Genomic DNA, 24,056 nt, shown 5'->3' with positions numbered 1-24,056 from the left:
CTGGGTTGAAGTTTGGGGGAGCGAGGGCTGGAAATCTCCAGGGAGCGGGGAGTGGCCTCCTTAGACTTCTGTCCTCCGTGGTCAGCCTGAGAGCCAATGGTGGGACAGACGGCAGCTCGGTCCTGAGCTCTGGGGCCCAGAATGCACTTGTGAGTTCAAGGTCAAGGTCGTGGTGTTCCTTTGCGGTAGATACTGCAGCTCCCCCTTTTTTTTTTTTTTTTTTTTTTGACAGGCAGAGTGGACAGTGAGAGAGAGAGACAGAGAGAAAGGTCTTCCTTTGCCGTTGGTTCACCCTCCAATGGCCGCTGCAGCCGGCGCGCTGTGGCTGGCGCACAGTGCTGATCTGATGGCAGGAGCCAGGTGCTTCTCCTGGTCTCCCATGGGGTGCAGGGCCCAACACTTGGGCCATCCTCCACTGCACTCCCGGGCCACAGCAGAGAGCTGGCCTGGAAGAGGGGCAACCGGGACAGAATCCGGCGCCCCGACCGGGACTAGAACCCAGTGTGCCGGCGCCGCAAGGGGGAGGATTAGCCTAGTGAGCCACGGTGCCGGCCAAGCTCCCTCTTGATGTCAGTCCAAGGACTCCTCATTCTCTGAGCTTTCAGCTAAACAGGTGATGGGCTCATTCCGGGGTGAAAAGTCAGAATTTGGCTCCAGACTCCCGGGGGACAGCATCGGTGGGGGCCCGTCCTCTCTGTCTCATGAAACCGAGCGCTCAGGTTGTTAGTGGAACACAGGGCCACCCAGAGTAGAAACAGAACCTTCCAGCCTCTCTCAGAGCCAGGTGTGGCCGGAAGACTAACTTCTGGCTAAAGAGCTGAGAGCAGAAGTGAGCGGTGTGGTTTCTGTGTCCTGCTTTAGAGGGAAGCGGTGCCGGCCCCACGCCCCTGTGCACCCTGTGAGTGCCTGCTATGGCGGGACAGCGGCCAGCTTGAAGCCTGGGGCTTGGCTCTGTGGCTCCACCGCCCGTCCCTGGATTGCCTGTGTCCCGATGGTGACAAACGTCTGTCTTGCTGAAGCCTCTGTCATTTTGAGTCTCCTTCCCAAAAGCCAAACACTTGGATCCCACGACAGGCAATACTGAGATTACTGACGTGGACCTGCTCTGACGTGGCTTCCCTACGCCCTCAGCAACCTGTTTGCTTTTGTTTTGGGAGTGCACTAACGAGGCACCCGTGAGCGAGACAGGCGTACCTGGCCTTCCTCACTGCACTGCGTGTGACTGCTCGCTCTTTCTGCTCCCCAGTGCAGAGGTGTTAGGCACATCCCGAGGTCCAGGCACATTCCTCAGACTCAGCCAGTTCAGCTTCTCTTGGTAGCTCCCACTCTGCAGGGACAGCTGGGGGCCTCGTTAGCTTCCCGCCCCGAACACTTCCCTCTGCCTCCCTGGCGGTTGAGCTGAGCCAGGGCTGGGAATCCTGTGTCAGGGAGCTCGGGCAACCTGCCGTGGTCAGCCTGAGGCTGCAGCAGCTTCATCCACGTGGCTCCTCCTTCATCCACGTGGCCCCAGCGGGGAGTGAGGCCAACCGGGCATCTACAGAGCCAGCGCTGGGCAGGAGCCCGGCAGTGCTCCTCTGCTCCCAGGGGCACGGCTGTTCTAAGAGAGACCCCCCCCCCCCATCCCACTCTGAGCCTGCACCATTGCAACGCCTGTCCCACCCTGCCCTGACCACCAAATCACTAAGGTTCTTTGGACCTCCGCTCGTCATTTTCAAAATCTCAAGCCTCAGAGGTTAAATGGTGTCAATTAGCTGCAGGATTGCCCAGAGGCGGTAATGTAGTTAAGGACGTATGAAAAGTATGATTCTACATTTGCGATCAGCGCCGGCTTTGGAGCATTCTGGAAGGCTAATTAAATGATTGAAAACCCCATTCTGGCATGGCGGTGTTTGCTCAACAAAAGCGTTTGTGGGAATCAGGTGTAATTCAGCCACTCTGGCACAGAGGTCTCTCCGGGGCACGCCCGCTCCCCAGGGGCTGCCCGCTCCGGCCACCGCTCTCCTCCCCCTCCCCTGCTCCGATCCCCAGCCTGGCCTGGAGCCTCAGGTCCCCTCTCCATCATCATCATAGCGGCCGCACTCAGCTCTGGTCGTCTCCGGGGCGCGCGGTCGATCGCACCCGGCTCCCCACCCCCCCACCTCGCAGCGAGCTGACCTGCGTGGGCTGAGGGCAGGTGCCATTTCTTGGCCGAGGCTGTCGGAAGCCGATGGGGTCTGCCCCCGCCTTCTCTGCCATGCCTGCCGGAGGCTGGTCAGGCGGTGATTGCTCCGTGTGCTCGGGCAGGGAGAAGGGCACTGGGGCGGAGCTGCTCCCGGACGTGCACGACGCCTCTGCTGTGTGCACCGCCGGGCCCTGGGGGCTGCTCGGCTCTGCAGGATAGGCTGAGAGACATGGCCAGGGGCTGTGGCCCCCGAGTTCCCTGTCACAGCTCCTAGACACCTGCCTTGGACGGCTCCTCTCTGTCCACTTCTCTGAGCTGCTCTCGGGTGTGGTCCCTGCCTCGCTCTCCTCCTGACCTGGTTCTGACCGGCCCCTCGCTGCGTGTCGTGATCTGTAAGAAGGCGTGTGTTCACGTATCTCTGACATTGGTGTGACCCTCTCGGTGTGTCACTGAGCCTGTGGCCTAGCAGAATTGCGGCTGTGTGTGGCTGGACAGCCCAAGGGGCAGTGGCCAGCCTGAGGTTCCCCCTGTAGCAACACCTGTAACCAACCCGCCACTGACCACTGTCTGGCCCGAGGGAGTCCAGAGGCGGACGTGGAGCCTACTGGGGCCCCTGTGGGCATTGTGGGTGTGGGAGGGATGGTGGGCCTGGGCAGATAGCCTGTGTTTAATGACCTTGCTGAGGAGGGGCCCATGGTGGACAGACAGTATATAATTTTTTTATTTTTATTAATTTTTTGACAGGCAGAGTGGACAGTGAGAGAGAGAGACAGAGAGAAAGGTCTTGTTTTTTTCCGTTGGTTCACCCCCCAGATGGCCGCTGCGGCCGGCGCACCACGCTGACCTGAAGCCAGGAGCCAGGTGCTTCTCCTGGTCTCCCATGGGGTGCAGGGCCCAAGCACTTGGGCCATCCTCCACTGCAGAGAGCTGGACTGGAAGAGGAGCAATCAGGACAGAACCCGGTGCCCCGACCGGGACTAGAACCTGGGGTGCCGGTGCCACAGGTGGAGGATTAGCCTATTGAGCCGCGGTGCCGGCCTTCTGGGTCCTTCTAAGGGCCTCATCACCAGTGCTTGGGGATGGACTGACGGAGGTGGACGGGGCGTGGACGTAAACCAGACGTTGGTAATCCGGGTTGAATCAGGTTCAGAGACATTGGAGTCAGTGCAAAGTAGCCGGAGGAATAACAACCAATTTATTGCACTTGTATTTTCATTTTTATGTATGCACGACAGTAATATGTGATATAAATCTGTCTGAGTCTCAAAGAACTCTGTCAATAAGTAAAATTAAAAATTCCCAGTGATAAGAAAGCATTGTGTCGCGGTTTAATTGGCAGTGTATCTTCCTTTCAGATGGGGACAAACACCAATGGTGCTTCTCGCGGGCGCACGCCTTCCACCTGATGCAGTGTGTGTCTCTGTCTGCGGCCGCCCCCACCACACGGACGTCTGCCGTGCCGTTCAGCTGGGCCTCAGCGGAGTTGAGACAGGCCTCTGGACGTTGAGGGAGTGGCTTCCGTGGATTCAGAGGCTGCTGGGGCTTTCAGTCTGCTCAGACCTGGGCTTTGGAGAAGAGCGAGGGCTTTGCTTCTGACGTGGTGGGGTGCCTGAGGCTGCCGGCCCAGAGATTCCACGCCGTAGGAACACCTGCGTCATCACGTTTGTTTGTTTACTCACAGATCACCCGTGCTATTGTCGAATTGATATTCTTCTGCTTTTGAAACTGTTTCTTTTTCTTTCTTTTTTTTAATATTTATTTTATTTATTTGAAAGACAGAGTTACAGAGAGAGAGAGGTCTTCCTTCCGCTGGTTCACTCCCCAGATGGCCGCAACGACCAGAGCTGGGCTGATCCGAAGCCAGGAGCCAGGAGCCAGGAGCCAGGAGCTTCTTCCTGGTCTCCCACGTGGGTGCAGGGGCCCAAGGACTTGGGCCATCTTCTACTGCTCTCCCAGGCCATAGAAGAGAGCTGGATCAGCAGTGGAGCAGCCGGGACTAGAACCAGCACCCGTATGGGATGCCGGCGCTTCAGGCCAGGGCGTTAACCCGCTGCACCACAGCGCCGGCCCCCCATCTTTCAATAATTGTAAACCCATGGGGAGTTGCAAGAACAGCACACTGCGGTCCCACGGACCCGTCACTCGGTTTCTGCTAGTGGTAGCACCTTCTGTCACTGAGGAGAGTGCATGGCCACGGGCAGGAAACCCACACTGTGCCACGCAGGGCTGGGGCTACAGACCTGCCGCAGGTGCGCGTGTGCACGTGTGTGTGTGTCTGTGTGTGCGCGTGCGTGTCTGTGTGTATGTCTGTGTGCACGTGCGCGTGCATGTCTGTGTGCACGTGCGCGTGTGTTGGTGTGCATGCGTGTCTGTGTGTGTGTGCGTGCGTGTCTGTGTGCATGTCTGTGTGCACGTGCGTGTGTGTGTCTGTGTGTGTGCGTGTGCGTGTCTGTGTGTATGTGTGCATGCGTGTTGGCACGTGTGCTCATGCTTCTAAGTAATGTTGCCCTTGTGGATGCACGCAGCCTTGGTGCTCTCAGGAAGGGCCCACACGGCGACGATGCCCCGGGGGGCTCCCCGTCCCTGACCACGCGTGGAGTCGTCTCTGTGGTTTGAGGATGCTCCCGCACTGGGTCCTACAGCGTGCAAGGTCAGCCTTCTGCTCCGCACACGGTCCCCGAGTGGCCGGGCAGCGCCTTCCTTTCTCCCGCTGACAGCGACTCGTGTGGGGACCCCACGCTTTCCTACATCGCCAGCCTGCTGGCGGACGTCTGGGTTGCATCCCGTGTCTGCCTACTTCAGATAAAGCACCTCTGGCCCTTCCTTCGCGGTTCAGAACGGGAAATCCACCTTCGTTTCTCCGGGGCTCTGCCCAAGAGGACAGCGGCTGGGTCGTCCGGTGTGCGCGCTTAGTTTCTCCGGGAGAGCCGACATCATGTCTGGGCGCGACTGTCCTGCGTCCCCTTCATGGCGTTGGTGTGTGGGCGACCCGTTTGCCTAGGTCTTTGCTGGCATTTGATGGCGTGGGGATTCTGAAACAGCCCTCCTGATTGGAGGGCTGTGGCCCCCTGGTTTCCACCCGTGTTTTCCTGATGGCGATGTGGAACCTCTTTGAGGGTGACTGTGGTCCTCTGTTCCTGTCTGCTGTCTGTTTCCCAGTTGGCGTGTGTGTGTGTGTGTGTGTGTGTGTGTCTTGCTTGAACTAAATTCTTTTTTTTTCTTTACTGTTGAGAGTCCTTTATATATTCTGGCTTGCAGCCTTTATTATCAGACGTGTGTCTGGCCAATATTTGCTCCCTATTTAAGCTTGTTTTCGTATTCTTCACAAGGCCTTTTGCAGAGTGAAAGTTTTCAATTTTAATGAAATTTACTTTAGGGATTTTGTCCATTTTGTGTCATATCTAAGAATTCTCAGTGTTACCCCGAAGCCCCAAGGCTTTTCCTTTTTTTCCCTCTAACGTGCTAACCGTTTTCCATCGGCATCTGGGCTGCGTTTTGAGTTACTTTTCCTGGAGCTGTGAAGAACGGGACGGAGCTCTCGCTGCTGCGCGTCACTGGGCGCAAAGCTTCTCCCCCCACTCGGCGGTTTTGCGCCTTGGGCGCGGTCAGGGGAGTCTGTGTGGCTCGGCCTCTGGGTTCCCGCTCCCTTCTATCCCGGCCCAGGTCCCGCGTGCTACCGCGAAGTCTGCCCGTCAGGCAGTGCCAGTCCTCAGCTCCACGATTCTTCCTGCGGATCATTTTAGCGATGCTGGTTCCATCTCCTGCCCGTGTGGATTTTAGGAGAAAATTAGCATTTTTTAAATTGATGATTAAATACTTGTCTAAGGGAAACACGTGTTTGATGTGTCAGAGCTGCACTGTCACTCTCGTTGGAATAAACAACTTAAAAATTCGTTCAAGAACCACACGAGATGATCTCATGAACCTCTGCATTGGCCCAGACCCCGACCCGGCAGCCTGTCCTGGGGGAGGCTTTGCCATGCAGGGCTGGCCAGGCCCTGCGGGGACACCCACGAGGCTCTGCTGGACGCTGAGGCCCTGTGGACCCAGTGAACCGGTCAGATCGCCCCCACCCTGTGCCATCGAGTGCAGGGTGCAAAGGGGCTGAGTAGTTGGCAGTGGGGACGGGGTGGACGCTGCGAGCAAGCAGAGCCAGGAGGGAGAGAGGCAGGAGGAGCTGCGGCTCACGGACGCATAACTCAGCCCCGGTGCTGGGAGCCCGGCCTCCGCAGCCCTGGACCACCGGCCCTGCAGCCGCCAGGTTCTGAACAGCCTTCCTTCCTGTGAGACCCCAGTCTGTGGTTCGGCTGCCCGTGCTCTCTTGTTCAATGTCCCCTCCACACCCTGAGGGGGCGTTTCCAAGGCTTGGAATTTGGAGCCACGACGGAGCCCCAAATCACTTTAGAATGCACGGAGCCTGGACCCCTGGAATGAAAGCCCCCCCAGTTCAGCCAGCAACAGCCGCGGGCTCTAGACCCCCGGCCCTTCCTAGCCCTCGTACACAGGCGGGTGCTTTGGGTGTGGAGGTTTTCCATGGCATGACTGGCAGGGCTGGAGTTCAATAGTGCTGTTCCGAGTTCAGTGCGTGTTTGAATTTTTTGTCTATGTATGTGAGAGGTGGAGAGACAGAGTCCCATCCTCTGCTTCGTTCCCTAAATGCACACAGTAGCCAGTCGGGGCTTGGCCAAGTCCGCAGGCGGAGCTGGGGACAGTCTGGGTCTCCGAGGCGGCTGGCAGGGCCCCAACTGCTCGAGCCATGCTTGATGCCTCCCGGGGTCTGCACTCGCAGGGAGCTGGACCGGGACACGGAGAAGGGCGTGGGACTCAGGCCGTGATGGGGGCTGTGAGCGTCTTACCTGCAGGGCCAAGTGCCCGCCCTGACACGATGTGGTATTTACCTGCCAGCACACCAGAGAGGTGCGGATTGTCAGTCAATGAATCAGATTCTTTTTTAACCCCAACTGACCATGAATTCTGGGGGCAGGGCCTGTGACTGACTTCCTTCCTTCCTTCCTTCCTTCTTTTCTTCTTTTCTTCTTTTCTTCTTTTCTTCTTTCTTTCTTCGGTCAAGATTAATTTATTTGAAAGGCAGAGTTATAGAGAGAGGTCTTCCATCTGCTGGTTCATTCCCCAAATAGCCACAATGGCCAGGACTGGACCAGGTTGAGGCCAGGAGCCAGGAGCTTCATCCCAGTCTCCTACATGGGTGCAGGGGCCCAAGCACTTGGCCCATCGTCTGCTGCTCTCCCAGGTGCATTAGCAGGGAGCTGAATCGGAAGTGGAGCAGCTGAGACATGAACCGGCACCCATATGCGATGCTGGCAACCCAGGTGGTGGCTTAGCACACTGTGCACAATGCTGGCCCCCTTTTCTATACTGTTTTATTCCAGAGGCCTTGCTAAATTCTGTCCCGGCAGGTGCTCACATACGGGACAGCAGCCTGTCCTGTGAGTCAGTGACAGGTGCACGCGAAGGCACCGGAGTGGGGGCGGCAGGCTGGGTTTGCACTGATGTTCAGAGGAAGTTTGTGTCGGGTCCCGTGGGCCCAGTTCCCAGGCTGAGTAAGGAACCTGCTCTTTGGGGCCTGGCGGTCGGCGTGCTGGATCCGCACACGGCGCCTGCGCTGGCCCTGGCCCTCCCTGACCAGCTAGGATTTGCCCCTGCAGAGACAGAGACCATTCCCTGGACGCTTGTGTCTTGCGGTCCTGCGGGGGAGCAGGGGCAGGGACGGGACACGGCCAGTGGGCCAGGCTGCCTCCTGTGGGGCGGGCAGTCGGCTGCCGTGTTGGGTCTGGGCTGGACCTCCGCCTGCTGTTCTCGCGCCTCGAGAAACCTGCTAGTGCTGAGGACTGCATCGCAGCCGGGCCGCAGCTTTCTGGGGAAGGAAGTCCCCACCCGGGCGGACACACTCACGTGGCCAGCACTGCGGGGGCCTCCTTCAGAGGGAGGGGCCGCAGCAGGGCCCGCCTTGCTCACGCCCTTTGATGGAGTCTGTAAGACGCTCGAATTGCAGCGAGCCCCTGCCCAACGGTGCCCCTGCTCACATGCGGCGCACAGTGTCCAACATTTCTTCCCTTTATTTTTATTTATCTATTTATTTATTTTGACAGGCAGAGTTAGACAGTGAGAGAGAGAGACAGAGAGAAAGGTCTTCCTTTTTCCATTGCTTCACCCCCCAAGTGGCTGCTACAGCCGGTGTGTTGTGGCTGGTGTGCTGCGCTGACCTGAAGCCAGGAGCCAGGTGCCTCTCCTGGTCTCCCATGTGGGTGCAGGGCCCAAGCACTTGGGCCATCCTCCACTGCCCTCCCGGGCCACAGCACAGAGCTGGCCTGGAAGAGGAGCAACTGGGACAGAATCCGGGGCCCCGACCGGGACTAGAACCTGGGGCGCTGGCGCCGCAAGGCGGAGGATTAGCCTAGTGAGCTGCAGCACCGGCCATTTCTTTCCTTTTATTAAAAAAAAAAAAAAATCTTGTGACTTGGGGCTTCTAAGGCCAGCTGGCGCTCCCTCTGCGGTCTGAAGTGGGTGTTTTTCTGCTCTGTGCCCCATCTGTTTCCCACTTGTCACCCAACAAGAAAGTCAAAGTCATTTCAACGTAAGGAAACCTCTGCTTGAGCAAACGTAGCGGCCGCCCGCGGTGCATGCACAGCCTCACCTGCGGGGTCCCACCCGAGCCCCACCCAAGGACCCTGCAGGGCCCTGTGCTTGGAGCAGGCTCCTGGGCCCCTCCCTGTGCCTCTGACATCTGGGGCTGTCCCACTTGTCAGCACCACCCGGCTCGGCCAGCCAGATGCGGATTAGCATTCCCTGGTGGTGAGGATGCAAACTGTCCCCAGAAGTGACCCAGTGTCCCCTGGGGGCAGAATCACTCTTGGCTGAGATCAGCCGGATGTGACTGCCCTCAGGACCGGCTTGCCCAGGCCTGCTGCTGGTGTGATGCAAAGCTGGGGTCTCAGCCCAGGGGAGCCCCCAAGCCCAGGGAGGCACCGTCCTTCCTCGCTTGTGTCCCGTGTCGCCCCCTGCCTCCTCAGCACGGGCGCCCTCTTCCCAGCAAGCCTGTCTCTTGGAGTCTCTGTGGTTCACGCTTCTGCTCTGCGGCGGCCTGGGTCATACCCTGGGGGACAGGTTCTGACACCTCATCTGAGTTTCTCAAAAGATCTGAGAGGGAGGGGAGAAAGAGACAGAGACAGAGAGAGAGAGAGAGAGAGAGAGAGAGAGAGAGAATCTCCTAATCTCCATCCACGGTTCACTCCCCAAACGTCTGCAACAGCAGTTTCTGGGCTGGGGCGGGAGCCTGGAGCTGGGGACTCGCAGGTCTGCCGCATGGCTGGCAGGATCCCAAGGACTTGAGCCACCCCTCCTGCCTCCCAGGGTGCCCATTACTGGGAAACCGGAGTCAGGAGCCGGAGCCAGGAATCGAACCTAGGCCTTCCAGTGTGGGGTGCAGCTCCTTACCTGACTTGTGTGGTGTCCACCAGGGGTCCACGCAGGGAGGCCCAGGGACTCTGTCCCACACTGGCCCTGGGGACTGTTTTTGTGTCATCCCTGGGCTGGAGGCGTGGGAAGGAGACCACGGGGGCGGGAGAGACCGACGGCTGCCCCCAGCCCCGAGAAAGTGTTCGAACCCTGATCCTGTTCCTGTTCTGTGCGGGAGCCAAGCCCACAGCCTCAAGTTCACTGGCAGCCATTCTGGTTACCACCAAGCCGAGAGGTCCTGAGATGGTGAACTTGGCCCTGCCCCGTTCCTAGGCTCTGTCTTTTCTTGTCTTCTCTTGCTCTCTGGATGAACGAGTAGATCTGGGTCAAGTTCCCACTGGGGTGGGGGCTGGAAGGTGGGGTGGGGGGGTGCTGTTCTGGGGGACGGCATCCCCGTCGTCTGAGCTCTTACACGTTCGGAAGTGTCGGCTCTGGAGCAAATTTGAGGTTCTGCACCGCAGGACTTCTCAGAGCCTTCACCCGTGGGTTCCGAGCCCTGTGACCATGCAAAGCCAGGAGGCCCCCGTTCCCCAGGGATCAGAGCACAGGGTCCCTTTTCTTTTCTTTTTTTTTTTTTTTTTTTTTTGACAGGCAGAGTGGACAGTGAGAGAGAGACAGAGAGAAAGGTCTTCCTTTTGCCGTTGGTTCACCCTCCAATGGCCGCCGCGGCCGGCGCGCTGCGGCCGGCGCACCGCACCGATCCGATGGCAGGAGCCAGGAGCCAGGTGCTTTTCCTGGTCTCCCATGGGGTGCAGGGCCCAAGCACCTGGGCCATCCTCCACTGCACTCCCGGGCCACAGCAGAGGGCTGGCCTGGAAGAGGGGCAACCGGGACAGAATCCGGCGCCCCGACCGGGACTAGAACCCGGTGTGCCGGCGCCGCTAGGCGGAGGATTAGCCTAGTGAGCCGCGGCGCCGGCCAGGGTCCCTTTTCTGTTTGGGGAGTGTCTCATCCCACTGTGCCCAGAACGTTCTTCAGGAAAAGTGTGGCTCACATGGGAACGGGTGCCTCACGCGGCTCCGGCTGGCCAGTTCTAAGGCAGCCGGGGAAGCAGAGAGGAGCAGCGATCCTCAGATGTGGACGCCGGACGCCCTTCGTCCTCACGGCTGCTGGTGGCTGGACTCTGAGCAAGTGCCCTGGGGTCTCGCTGATGACCGGATGCCCCCAAAGCTGTGGGGCCAGTCTTGCAGACCCGACCTGCCTGGCCATGGCGGCAGCCACGGCCACGTGAGGCTGAGAAAGATGGGGCGGGGGAGCCCCGAGGGAGAGATGCCCGCCCCCACCCTGCTCCTGCAGAACCCCAGAGGAGAGTCAAAGGAGAAAGAGTGCGGAAAGAGAAAGGAAAACAGAAGTTTCCATTTGTACCGGATGGTTTTGTTTTTTTATCTGTTTGCAAATGTTCACTGTAATGGTTTGAAACCCAGCCGTGTAGCTGCCGCCGCCCACGCACGGAGCTGCCGTGGCACTGAGCTCCAGCAGGCAAACCACCGCACCAGCGTCGGCCATCAAACCCCAAGCCGCGCCTGGGCGGGCTGCTCCCTACGCCCATGGCCCCTGCCGCCCGCCCCACCCCGCCGCCCCAGCACCCCCGACACCCACCCCTCCACACACACACTTTTTCTTTTTTTAAACCTCCAGCCCTCGATTTTCTCTAGAGGAGGCATAAAGAGCAGCAAAGGCAGAGATGGGACCAGCAGAGAGAACACTGCTACCTCATCGGAGCCTCCGGCTTTGGGGAGAGTGCGGCAGCCCCCGCCCGCCCGCGGACTGACCTCCGAAAGGTGAGAGAGGCCTTTGTGATTTCCTTGTGCACCTGAGGTCGGGAGGCAAGGCCAGGTGAAGGGACCTCAGCCCCCAGCCGGGCTGCTGCCAGGCAAACATGATGGAGGCTCCCTTTGAAGCACACCCGTTTGTCCCTGACACGAGCCCCCACTCACAGCCCTGAGAGAGCTGCGGCGCCCGGGGGCTCCAGAGCTCCCCTCCACCTCCCAGCACAGCCTCCCGGCCCGGAGGCGAAAGGTGTGATCTGGCTCGGGCTTGCCCTGGCCCTCCCTGCCTGGAGTGAGCAGAGACCCACACTCCGGGGGGGTCTGTAGGGAGTGGCCGCCCCAGCCAAGGGGCTTTGGGAAACCTGCTCTCCCAGTGGCCCTAAGCCCGGCAATCAGAAGCAATCAGACCCAGCTACCCAGCTAATCTGTATGAAGTAGGCTTCCTTCCTCGCAGAAATCAACAAAGTCTAAAATAGAAGGGTCTGCAATCGGAAACACGCTATAGAACCGTGTGTGTGTGACGCAACAGGCAGAGACATCCGCATGGAAAATATTAGGTACAAACTGCAGGGCTTCCAACCTGGGAGCCAGGAAGAGACTTGCTTTCCTTGCTTGTTAAGCAGGTTTGTGGGTCGGAGGGTAGCCGAGTGGGGGCACCGCTTAGCCGGAGAGGGAGAAAAGCCAAAACAGCCAAGATGGAGAGGAGGAGAAAGGCCGGGACGTCACGGACGCGGAGCCGAGAAGCAGAGGGAGAAGCTCCCGGTCTGTGCAGTCAGGGATGAATCAGTTGGCAAAGATCTATTTTTAGTTTCCAAGATCTGCTGTTCCATTTTGCCTGGCATTAATTAATGTCACAGGCGTGTTTCCTGCGCAGGTTCGCAGGGGCCGTGGGGTGGCGTTCAGCCTGGCGGTGCCCACGCTCAGGTCTGGGCGCTCTCTGGTCCACCGGGGTCTGCGTCCGACACAAACACGTGTCCAGATGTTCTGCTCTCTGACCTTGTCCTCTCCGGTGTATCCGCTGATCTGCTGGCTCCAGCCCTTGGATGCCTGGCCCCTGGCCACGGGAGAATTGCAATTGTTAGGCTTTGTTTTTCAAAAAGGAAAGGCTGTACAAGCTGAAATTGGGGGGAAAAAGATGTTGGATCATAGATTACAATAAAGAAGTCTTTGGGGCAAGCCTGCCACCCCAAGAGAGAAGAGGACACCCCCGTCTCCCACCAGGGCTGCTATGGACCGAGCAGAGCCGCTTCCAGTGGCGTTGGACAAAGGATCAGACCTCGGCAGGGGCTCCTTGGTGGTGTGATGGCGAGGCTGGGTGTTGGCTGCCCCTGTGTGGGAGGCTCGCTACCCCGAGACAGCCGTTCCCACCTCGGAGGCGAGTTTGTCGGTGTGAAGAGCCGTCTCAATGCGGGCGTGTGGGAGCTCAGGTTGAGGAGAGAGCTGGAAGGCCAGGAGGTGGTCAGCTGGTGCTCTTAGGTCGATGGAAAGAACGGAAGTGAGAATCCACCATCACCCTAACTAGCACAGGCTCTCCTTCCCCTCCGGAAGCAGTCGGCACGGCTCTTCCATCCGAGTCAGATGAGCCAGCCAATCACCCCTCACCTTTCTGCGCCACTCTGTAGTCTTCGATTAGTCCATCTATCACTCAGGGTGGGTCCCTCCAAGACATGGCCATGCGGGACCTCGGCAGAGTGGGCCCCTCGGAGGAGCTCTGGTGGCCATGGGAAAAGTCCGGTTTCGGCCTCTCCAGGGACAGCACCACGGCTGTGTTTCTAAAGTTCCCGAGAAAGCACCTGCAGGGGACGATGCCCAAGCGGCTCCGCCCCCCCTCACACTGACACCTGCTTCAGAGGCCCCAAGCCCACCCCTCTCAGCCCCCGGGGTCTGGGAGGAATCCCGGCCCGAAGTGTAGCCACACGCCTCGGGCACTGCTCGCTGCCTCTCTCACCCAAGCGTGGCTGGTAAGAGCAGGTGCAGCTGGGGTGTTCTGAGCCGGAGGGACGAAGCCAGTGGATGAGGTCTCCATCGCTGATGAGGGTCTCTGGTGCCTCCCGGGGGGCCGCACCGATGGCCACAGGTGTAGAGGATGGGTGCCCACGCGGCAGGTCAGGCGAGCTGTGGCTTTCCAGCCCCTTGACCCTCGTTTGAGACCCGCCCAGGAGCTGCGTTAGGAAATCACCTGGAAACCCACCTGTTTCCTGTGGGCCCAGCCTCAGACTCCTTGGGCTGCCTGTGATTTCCCTGTGCGTGCGCAGGTGTGGTGAGCAGGGATGCGGTCTTCATCCCTGGGCCGCAACTCCAGGATAATTAAGGTCCTGATGACGGAAGAGCCTTCTGGGGCCTGTGCCGGGCCGAGCAAGGGCCTCACCTGCACCACGCAGGGTCATCCTCGCCCCGTGCAGCCAACGCCCTCCTCATCTCCATTTTACAGGGGAGGAAGCAGAGCCTCATGCATTTTACTTCACTGATAGGTTGCCTTGCACCACATACCGTCACCATTGATCTCACTACGGAATGAGATGCGCCCTCCCTCCTTCCCGACACCCTCAGTCTTCAAGGAAGTGGCCACTCCTGGAGGAGGCGCAAGTGCACCTCGAGTGCCGAGACTGAAGCCCCCGCCTACTCCAGCAGCACGCGTGCCCCCCGTGGGGTCTTGTGCTCGGCCCAGAGTCCTTGAGCACGGAGGGGAGTCCTTCCTGGGAGTCATCACCCCACACCCCGCTGCCCAAGCCTGGTGCCTTTGAGATGGAGGCTGATGATTCGGGGAACTGGGACTTGAACTTGTATCTGTCTGAGCTCTAAGCATCCCAGGCAGGGCCCCCTGGCGCCAGGAAGGAATCTGGCAGGGCCCGACTGTCATACTGCACAGGGTTTCGGGGGACTGGCATGGAGCAGGGAAGCTGAGCCAAGGCCTGGGGGTGCTCTTCCCTTTGGGGGACCCCAAGGGCTGGACCTCCACTGCAGCCCCAGCACGGGGCAGCCCACAGGCCCCCCTGCCTGCCTTGCCTCTTCCTCTGTGACCCGCCAGGGGCCTCGCATCCGGACAGGAGCCCTAGAAACAGGCTGTTGATGAAAACACACATAGCCTTCAGCACAGGAAACGCGGCCTCACGTTCGTGGTGACAGCCAGGGCTCCTCGCAGAGACCCAGGGGCACAGCCTCCCGATGTGTCCGTTAGGAAACACATGTTCTGCCCCCTCGCGCGCGCTCTCCCTCGCCCGGCTCAGCAGTTCTCAGCTTGCCTCGCGCCCAACCTCTGGCCTCCCTTCCTCTCCTAGACTGGGAAGCTGGACACTTAGGAAACAGAGGCTGCATCCCCCCGCTCAGGTGAAAGGTGCCAGAAAACAGGATGTTAACAGAATAGAAGCCAGCAGGCCTCGGGGCCCAGGTAGGCTTGTCACAGAAAACACAGGATGCCCGACTGAAGTTGGAGTTTCGGGCAAACGGCGTGCTCTCTTGTGTCGTAAGCACGTCCCAGCGTCCACACAGGCCACCCTCAGCACTCACGGCTGCTTCGAAATGCAGGCCCACCCAGCCGTCCTCCACTTTTTAAAAGATTTATTTATTTATTTGAAAGGTAGTGATACAGAGGGGCAGAGAGAGAGCGAGAGAGAGGTCTTCCACTGGCTGGTTCACTCCCCCAAATGGCCACAACCACTGGAGCGGGGCCGATCAGAAGCCAGGAGCCAGGAGCTTCCTCCGGGTCTCCCACATGGGTGCAGGGGAGACTCCCATCTTACACTGCTTTCCCAGGCCATTAACAGGGAGCTGGGTCTGAAGTGCAGCAGCTGGGATTTGAACCAGCGCCCCTATGGGATGCCGGCGCTGCAGGTAGCGGCTTTACCTGCTGCACCACAAGGCCAGCCCCTGGTTCTCCACTTTTTTAAGTCAAGGCAGCCAGGAGCCCACCGCGAGGCTGAAGACGTTGTCAGGTCCAAACTTGACTTCTGCCCCTCAGCGCAGCCGCCCCCAGCCCCAGGCCCGCGCTGGCACGTGAGGTGCGTGGCATTCCCCGTGGGGCTGCCCCCCCCGCCCCACAGGAGGAGAAAGCTCCGTCAACGCCTGGCCTGTCTGCGCATAGTACTCGCAGCAGTGGGTGGGTGAGCGTGAGCTTCGGAGGAACAGTAATAACAGGTTAGCTTGGAAGCGCTCTGCGCAGAGATGGGAACGGCCTTGTCAACACATGCAAATCATATGCAAATACACTCGGCCCGCTTGGCAGGCTCACCTACCTGCATGGGAGACCCAGGAGCACAGCCCACAGCCGTCAGGGGCAGGGGTACTGGGCAAATCGCTGTGGGCCCCTGGGCGGCCCATGTTCCCCATGCACGTGGGCTGGGGCGCGTGCACACACGTGTTCACTCGCTGGGCGTGGCTGAGGACGTGAGGGGCTGTGCGGAGGTGGATGCGTGAGGCGGTGGGGCGTGTTGATGTGTGCGTGACCTGCCACCAGGATCTGTGTATTCCCAGCAAGCCACACGGCTCCTGGCTCCTGGGATAACCTCCCTTGAAAATTGGCATCCCCCCCCTTCTCTGGGCAGCCTCCTGCTCGGATGCCTGCAGACTTGAGACCTGGGAGAAGACGCCAAGGAGTCACAGTGACATGGCCCTTAGCCCTTACTTACCCGGCCCTGGCCAGCACCTGGCACCTGATTCTCCCGGGTGCCAGGGGCTGTGGAAGCCCCCGCTGGACAGGCGAGTGCATTGTGGCTCAGGACAGGGAAGCGTCCCACAAACAGTAGGACCCTGAGCCCCAGTGAGCGCCCGTGCTCTGTGGCCAATGGGGTGGACCACAGCTGGGTTAGCAAGGGTAGCAGGAGACCCCAGGACCCAGGGCTGGATCTCCTGGTGGGGAGCATGATTCTGGAAAGTCCTTTACGGAGATTTGTGGTTTTACTAACGGTGTTTTGGATTTGTGCTCTTGGAGTTCGTCGGCTTGGCCTCCGACTGTTGGTGCCAACAGAAGCCCTTGTGTTGGGGGATGTGGAGGCAGAGGCCGGGGAGCGCTCATGGGGGTGGCTGCTGGCTCCTCCCTCTGGCAGTATGCGAGGAGGTGAGGGCTCTCTTCAATGGTTGAGCACGCAGGTCAGGGGTCAGCTCGTCCTGGTCGCTGGCTGACCGGCCTGGGGCAAGCTGCTGCGCCACCATCACCCCCTTTTCTCATCTCCTAGACAGCTTGTGCCGGAACAGTGCTGTCCCTCAGCCCAGCCCATGGGCTTCGCTGGCCTGTGGCCGCCCGGCCCCATCAATGCGAGTGATTAGAAGTCATTGCTGTGGATCAGGTAGTGTCTGAGGGGCTATAAGGGCGACAGTAATACAACAAGGTACAGCACTCCCCCGTGGCCCGAGCTAACTCCACCTCGGCACGAGACGGGTGAAGACCACCGAAGAAGTGTCCCCGAGGACGCTCAGGGTGGAGGCGAGGCGTCACTTCCACCTGGGCCATTCCTGGAGGCCTTTGTTGAGGAAGAGGGATTTGGGGGTTACCTTGGTGGGTGGGTAGCTGTCGGGTGTGTAGACCACGGGAAGAAAGGGGCTTGCAGGTGGAGGGAACAGCACAGGCGACGTGTGCCGGAGAATCCACGGGACGTTCAGTTTGATTGGAGTTCCCTCCATCCCTGCGCCCATCTACCGCCCATCCCTCTGTCCACCCTCCCTCCATCCCTGCGCCCATCTACCGCCCATCCCTCTGTCCACCCTCCCTCCATCCCTGCGCCCATCTACCGCCCATCCCTCTGTCCACCCTCCCTCCATCCCTGCCTGGCCATGGGCTCAGAGCTGGCTGACAGGTGGAAATGGCTCCGTGGAGGTCGCGTCAGTAGGTAAGGGATCACACGCCTTCTTGCTTGCTCCAACTGGAATCTGACCTGATCAGGGAGCAGACGCTGAGCTGAAGGCTCGGTCGGAGGCAGTGAGGCGTGGGGAGCACATTTCAGGCCTTGCGCCCGGCTCCTTGGGGACCCTGCCGTGGGTAGGAGTTTAAGGAGCTGGATGGCCAGTGTGCGGCGGAGCTGCAGGCAACCAGCAGTGAGCCTGGGAAAGGACCTGGGAAGGCGGGCGGGGCTGGTGCACGTGGGCCTCACAACCATGGCCATCTCCATGTCTCCAGGCAGCAGGGCCAGCGCCTTAACCAGAGCGGGGATGCACGGATGTAACGCTGTGTTGGCAACCCCACCCCCACCCCCGTGATGACGGTGGAGAATGGCTTTGCAAGTGACCAGGGTAGAGCAGGTGCCCGAGCCTGCGCCGGCTGTGGTGTGTTCAACCTGATGGCTACCGCCGCCATCCTCCACTCACCACGCACACGGCGTCCCTCAAAGCCCTGGTTCCTGACCTCATTGTCCCACTTGGCTCCCTACTGCTCCTGCTTCAGAGACCATGTGTGTTGGCTCCCAGCCCTGAGGCTCTGAGTGGCCTCCGTCTGAGCCAGGTCCCGCGGGGCTGGACCCAAAGGGAGCAGGAAGGAGTCCACAAGATGGGAAGCGTGCCGGAGCCCCACCGCCTGACTTTGCTGAAGGTCAGCGCCTGGTTTCTGCTTGGTCCTCCTCCCTGGGCTGGGGCCTCCTCAGGGGGTGGATCCTCGGGGAGCAGGAGGCTTGGCAGGAAGCTGATGTTCGGGGGAGGGGGGGGGCGAGCGCCAAGGCGCACAAGGCTTAATTGTGCTGGACGTTGCCCGGACAGCCCAGGCCTCCGTGGCCAAGACCTGATTGCGAGGCTGGGAGGACGCATTTGACTGTCCCCAGGGCCACCCTATCAGCTCGCCCTAGGAAGGGTGAGAGGGTGGGGGCCCATCCAGCTGAAGCCCAGCAGGTCAAGGACAGGGCGGGAGCAGGCTCTGGCCGACGCGGTCTCGGAGGCAGTGACGTGCCGGCCACGTCACACGGCCGGGCTCTTTCTTTGGCTGAGCCGCAGCCGCCTTTGCTGTCCCAGTGCTGCAGGGGCTTCGGTTGTCAGCTGCTCCCCAAGCACTTGCCGGGTGCTGGGAAAAGAGTTTCCGTCTGCAGCTCCAGGGAGGGCAGGGTCCCGGGAGAGGCCGCCGCTCTGCAGCTGTCACTGAAACACGCTGTCCCCAGGCCTGCAGTGGTGGGGAATGGGCACAGGGCAGCAGGACCCTCGAGCTGGGGAGACCCCCTGTGGGTGTGCAGTGCGTTGCTGCCCACTGCCGAGGGGTCTCCACCGCGTCCTCTCGTGTAAGGAGAACTCAGGACCCCCGGACGCTCACCTCCCCCGAGCCCCGGGAGCCGCCGTCTGCTCTGCTCCTAGAGCGGCTTCCCGGGGCGGGGCGGCCGGGCAGTGGGCGTCCTTCTGTGTCTGGCTCCCTTGTCTCAGTTGTAAGCGCAATGTCCTCCAAGGCCCATCCTCGCCCTTGCAAAGGTGGGATTTCCTTCTTAGGGCTGAATAAATACCTCAGCAGAGTGGTTTAAGAAAAAGACCAAGGAAGCGGCGAGACCTCGGGAGCTGGGGCTGCGTCGAGGAGTGGGGATGAGATTCGAACCCCGGCCTTGGGGGCCCATCCGGGAGCTTCTCACCTGGGCTCCGCCTGCTTCCGCAGAGGGTCGAGGGTGTGCACAGTGAGAACACGCACCAGGGACAGACGCTGGGAGACCAGGCCAGCGGGAGACGGCAGAGGCCCCCGAGGAAGGCAAAAGCGAAGATGTGGGGAGGACCAGGGTCAGGGCCAGGGCTGTGAGGCTGAGCTGGGGCTGGAGGCACCGTCCGTGTTCGGTTTCACAAGGACAAAAGTATTCCTGGCGTGGAGAGGCGGCTGGCAGGGGCCAGCACACAAATCTGTGTTTTAATCTGTTTATTGAAATGCTTCAACATATTGTTTTTGTAAATACATCCCACAGCCCCTGACGAGCCAGCCCCCGAGTGGCGGGTGTGGCCGGGTCCTGGCCCCGCCATTTTGTTCCCCTTCTGGATGGGTGAACTCCTCCCTCTGACTCTCTCTTTCTCAACTAAGAAAACAAACTCCTTACAAGAGGAACTTTTGGGGTTGGACGAGGGGAACCAGATTTTCTTCTGGGTCTGAGAAAAATTAATCTTCAAACACAGTGGGCGACACCAGCAAGATGGCCCCAGTGCCCCCAGCCATTTCCTTCTGCTGCTCTGAGTGAACGGCCGGCAGCTGTGTTCGGAGACCCGGATGCAGTGTCCAGGGGCTGCAAGGCCTTGCTCCGCGCGGGCTTTCCTGCTGTCACTCAGGCGCTGTCACTCAGCGGGGGTTCGGGCCACCCAGCTGCAGAAGCACTGGCTCCAGGAGAATGCTGGCTCTGAGCGCATGGGGAGGAAGCCGGCCCCATGGCGCCGGTCCAGAAAGCGGCCTGGGGGTGCTGGTTTCCCTGACAGCACCTGCCGCACAGGGAGAGGGACCAGGCAGTGGTGGTCAGAGCGGGGGAGGTGGGGACAGTCTGGGGAGGCTGCCCTGTGGGTCAGAAGGACACCGTCTTTTTAAAGATTTATTTATTTATTTGAAAGGCAGAGTTACAGAGAGAGAGGTCTTCCATCCTCTGGTTCACTTCCCAAATGGCTGCAATAGCCAAGGCTGGTCTGATCCGAAACCAGGAGCCAGGAGCTTCCGGTCTCCCATGTGGGTGCAGGGGCCAAGCACTTGGGCCCTCTTCTACTGCTCTCCTAGGCCAGAGCAGAGTTGGATCGGAAGTGGGGCAGCCAGGACTCAAGCCGGCATCAATATAGGATGCTGGCACTGTAGGTGTTGTTTTAACCTGCTACGCCACAGTGCTGGCCCCAGAAGGACACGGTCTTGGCAAAGCTCTGCCCGCTCTGTGCCCACTGAGCGACCAGTGAGGGTGACCCAAGTGTCCCTCTCTGCTCTCTCCCCGAGTGGGGCTGAGAAACCAACTCGAAGTCAGCCCAGGTCCATTGCTCAACGCATCGGAAAAACTGCAGCCGTGCCATGCAGTCGCCGCCATTCCCCAGGCAGGCAGGCAAACCTCGGGGGGGGGGGGGGGCGGCGGGTATTTCTGTATTTTCCTTTGCACTTTTTACCTTCTTTCTTTAACCTTAAGAGGGACTTTTTGTTTGTTTTGGTTTCTTTTTAATAAACTTGTGACTTTCAGAGTCACTCAAGGTTTATGGAAAAGCCGCAGGTCAGCACAACAATCCTCACCTCTTTGCGCCCGCTGAGCCCGGCCTGCGGCAGCCCCCCAGGTGTGACGGATGACGAAGCACCCACACGGGCACCTGCCCTCTCCCTAAGCCTGGCTTCTGTGCGCATCCCACCACGAACGTTCTCCTGTCCTCACATCCAGCAGGCTGGGAGTTACACAGAGGAAGAGACAGAGAGAGACAGACAGAGAGAGAGGGAGAGAGGCAGAGGGAGAGAGATGGAGATCTGTCATCCACTGGGTCACTTCCCAAATGGCCACGGAGCTGGGCCAAACGGGAGCCGGGAGCCAGGAGCTTCTGCGTCTCCCACGCAGGTGCAGGGGCCCAAGCACTTGGGCCGTCTCCCACTGCTTCCCCAGGCCACAGCAGAGAGCCGAACAGGAAAAGCAGCAGCTGAGTCTCAAAACCATGCCTGGATGGGCTGCCAGCGTCACAGGCTGCGGCTTAACCCGCTACACCACAGCGCGGGCCCTGGGGGTACCTTTTGATGTATCCTCTTCTGAAAAAAAAAAAGTGCAAAGTTCAGTAATCATGGAGTTATTCGAATGGATGTTGCAAAAAGTGTATTATTATCACACCAGCTGGGGCGTAGCCTGGGGTGAATGAACTGAGAGGGGGTCCTGTGAAGACAGGGGTTGAAGATAAACTCGGAAGGCGGCAGGGCTGGGAGAAGGCAGGTGGTGGCGCCTTGGTCCTCTCCCTCATGGGCCCCGGGGGGTTGGCGCTTGCTTTGGGCCCCCAGCGAGTCGGTCACAAAGACCCGGCCCAGCACCCTTCCACAATCCAACAGCGCCCCTCTCCCGGGCCGGGAGCTACGGAAGGAAGGAAGGAAGGAGGTGGAGGGGAGAGAGGCTCTCTGTGGGAATAAAGTTTCCATTTCAATTATTCAGCTGATCCTTGACCCCCATTACCATGGATAATCAAAAACTGGCTGGATGCATCGTGCTTTAAATAAAAACATCATTTAAGTGCCCCCGAGTACGTGCAGACAGATAATTGCATGGGGCGCACGTCCAATTGCACTTCAGGAGAGGTACTTTCCTGCAGGCACGCAGCCGAGAACAGCCGCCGTCAGCGCGCTGCCGCATCTGCGCCGGGCTGCTTCCGGAAGGCGCTCGCAGGGACCGCCGCTTTTCCATCACGCGAGCACGAGGGTCGTGAACCTCTGGCAAGCAGAGAGCCGTGCGGGGGGCAGGAAGGGGCCCCGTGTGTCCCCAGGGCAGGGGGCTGCTGAGCCCCCGAGAGGGGCCCACATGTGGCTGCACCTGGCTTACTCCTGCGAGTCGCCCCACGCAGGGCCAGGAAGCACTGGGGCATCGTGGTCCCCGGATAGGGACCTAGGGTCCTCTTCGTGCCGGGCGGTGCGGGGTGCTGGGGTGCGCATGGGCAGCCGGGCACTCCAGCCAGCAGCGCCGGCGCCACAAGACGGGGCGCGCATGCTCCGGAGCGCACACCTGCTGCGGCGCGCCCCTCGCTGGAGAGCCCGCAGCGCCGCGGGCGACCACCTGTCCTGCCCGGTCTTGGTTCTCGGGCGCTGTGCTCCATGGGGCTAACACACAGGGTGCTCTGGGGAGGGAAAGGTCGGCAGCAAGAGGGCTGAGCCCGGGAGAGGCCCTGGCCTGTGACTCGGCCGCTGTGGATCTGACGCATCAGGTGCCTAGCGCGTGTGTTCAGGAGCCCCATAGCTGAGGCCCTGCAGGCCTGGGTCGCCGCCCCCCTGCTCAACCCCACTCTCAGCCCTGGGCAAGCCAGGTGGCTCTGCCTGGGTTGCTGTTTGCAGCCCCCTCCCTGGGGGCTTTCTGCCATGTGATTGCACATTTGGGGACAGAATCCCGAAGGCACAGATCCTTCTGTTCCTCCTGGCGGAAGCTTCTAGAAGGAACGCATGTCCCACAGGGTGAGGCCAGTGCGGCTTTGGCCCTGAGCACGTGGCTGTGCTACCTGTGTCTCCCATGGACCCATGGGCCTCGGAGGGCTTCTCCGGGCTTGCCGGTTTTTCCTTTTAGCTGCCTGGGATAATCTTGCTTCCAAGAACAGCCGTGCGGGCTGCGATTTGCCAGATGGGCCTTGCTCTTGGCAAGTGAGGGACCTGTCTTTCTTGTTTGTTTCCTTGGGAAATGAAGGCCCACGGAAGCAAGTTAAATCTTGGGAAACTCTTTGGCTTTTTCTTTGGTGACACCACCACATGCTCGGCTCACTCTGCAGAGTGCAACCACAGCGAGGAGCTGGGAGAAATTGGGGGGGGGGTCTCACTTTTTACTGTATGGAAGTATAACTCCTAGACTACCAGTCACCCTTGTAACAGATTTTATTTTATACACTATTTGCAAGGCAGAGCAATCTCTTGGTATCTCTCATCTCTGTCTCTGTCTCCATGGACACCTTCCGTCTGCTGGGTCACTCCCTGAATGCCTGGAACGGTCAGGACCAGGCCAGGCTGAAGCCAGGAGCTCCATCGGTCTTCCGCGTGGGTGGCAGGGACCCAAGTACTCAAGCCACCTCTGCTGCCTCCCTGCACCAGCAGGAAGCTGGGCAGCTGGGCTGGAAACAGCGTCCAGGACGCGAGCCAGGCTCTGATGTGGGATGCTGGGTGGCCGGAGGCACGCCCCGCACACCACGTTTAAAGTGCACAGTTCAGAGTTCTCAGTGCATCGCAGAGCTGGGCAACAATGACATGAGCTCATTCCCAAACTCTGTCGACACCCCCAAAGAGGCTGGCGCCGCGGCTCACTAGGCTAATCCTCCGCCTAGCGGCGCCGGCACACCGGGTTCTAGTCCCGGTCGGGGTGCTGGATTCTGTCCCGGTTGCCCCTCTTCCAGGCCAGCTCTCTGCTGTGGCCAGGGAGTGCAGTGGAGGATGGCCCAGGTGCTTGGGCCCTGCACCCCATGGGAGACCAGGAAAAGCACCTGGCTCCTGGCTCCTGCCATCGGATCAGCGCGGTGCGCCGGCCGCAGCGCGCCGGCCGCGGCGGCCATTGGAGGGTGAACCAACGGCAAAGGAAGACCTTTCTCTCTGTCTCTCTCTCTCACTGTCCACTCTGCCTGTCAAAAAAAAAAAAAAAAAAAAAAGAGAAACCCCAGCCCCTGGAGCCGTCTCTCCAGGATTTCCTTCCTCTCCTGACTCCGCAGTTTGCGCTCTTCCCCGTCCCTCCAGACTATCTATTTTAGACATTGCATGCGAGTGGACTCTAGGGGGCACGGCCCCGTGTGTCCCCCGTCTTTGTCCTACCGTCACGTTTTCAAGGCTCACCTCCGCTGCACCGGGCATCAGAACTCGGCTCCCTCTCATCGCTGATGCTACTGCGTTCTGAGGAGGTAGCACATTTTGTTTATCCATGAGTCAGCCGCTATTTTTATTCTTAATTAAATCAACGCCAAAGGTGTTTGTTTTATGGAGTGTATTTTGTACTTTATTAATGTCCAGTCATGTGCCTTCAGGGCGGGGACTTTGTGTGGTCGTTAAGACACTGCATTGGGACACCCGCGTCCCGTGTCAGATGCCTGGGCTCCAGTCCTGGCTC

The 24,056-nt window shown here is 59.9% G+C and overlaps 1 protein-coding gene across 1 annotated transcript in view; it reads left to right on the top strand.

Annotated features, from left to right (window-relative positions):
- The first annotated feature begins 10,694 nt into the window (after positions 1–10,694).
- Positions 10,695–24,056, top strand: part of ZNF831 (zinc finger protein 831) — a 93,119-nt gene continuing 79,757 nt past the window's right edge. The window contains exon 1 of the mRNA XM_008248825.3: positions 10,695–11,418. The gene's annotated coding sequence lies outside the window, so the exon portion shown is untranslated. The remainder of the gene's footprint in view (positions 11,419–24,056) is intronic.

Source organism: Oryctolagus cuniculus, chromosome 11 (assembly GCF_964237555.1).
Source record: "Oryctolagus cuniculus chromosome 11, mOryCun1.1, whole genome shotgun sequence".
Lineage (NCBI taxonomy): Eukaryota > Metazoa > Chordata > Mammalia > Lagomorpha > Leporidae > Oryctolagus > Oryctolagus cuniculus.
This window is presented reverse-complemented; position numbering and strand designations above follow the sequence as displayed.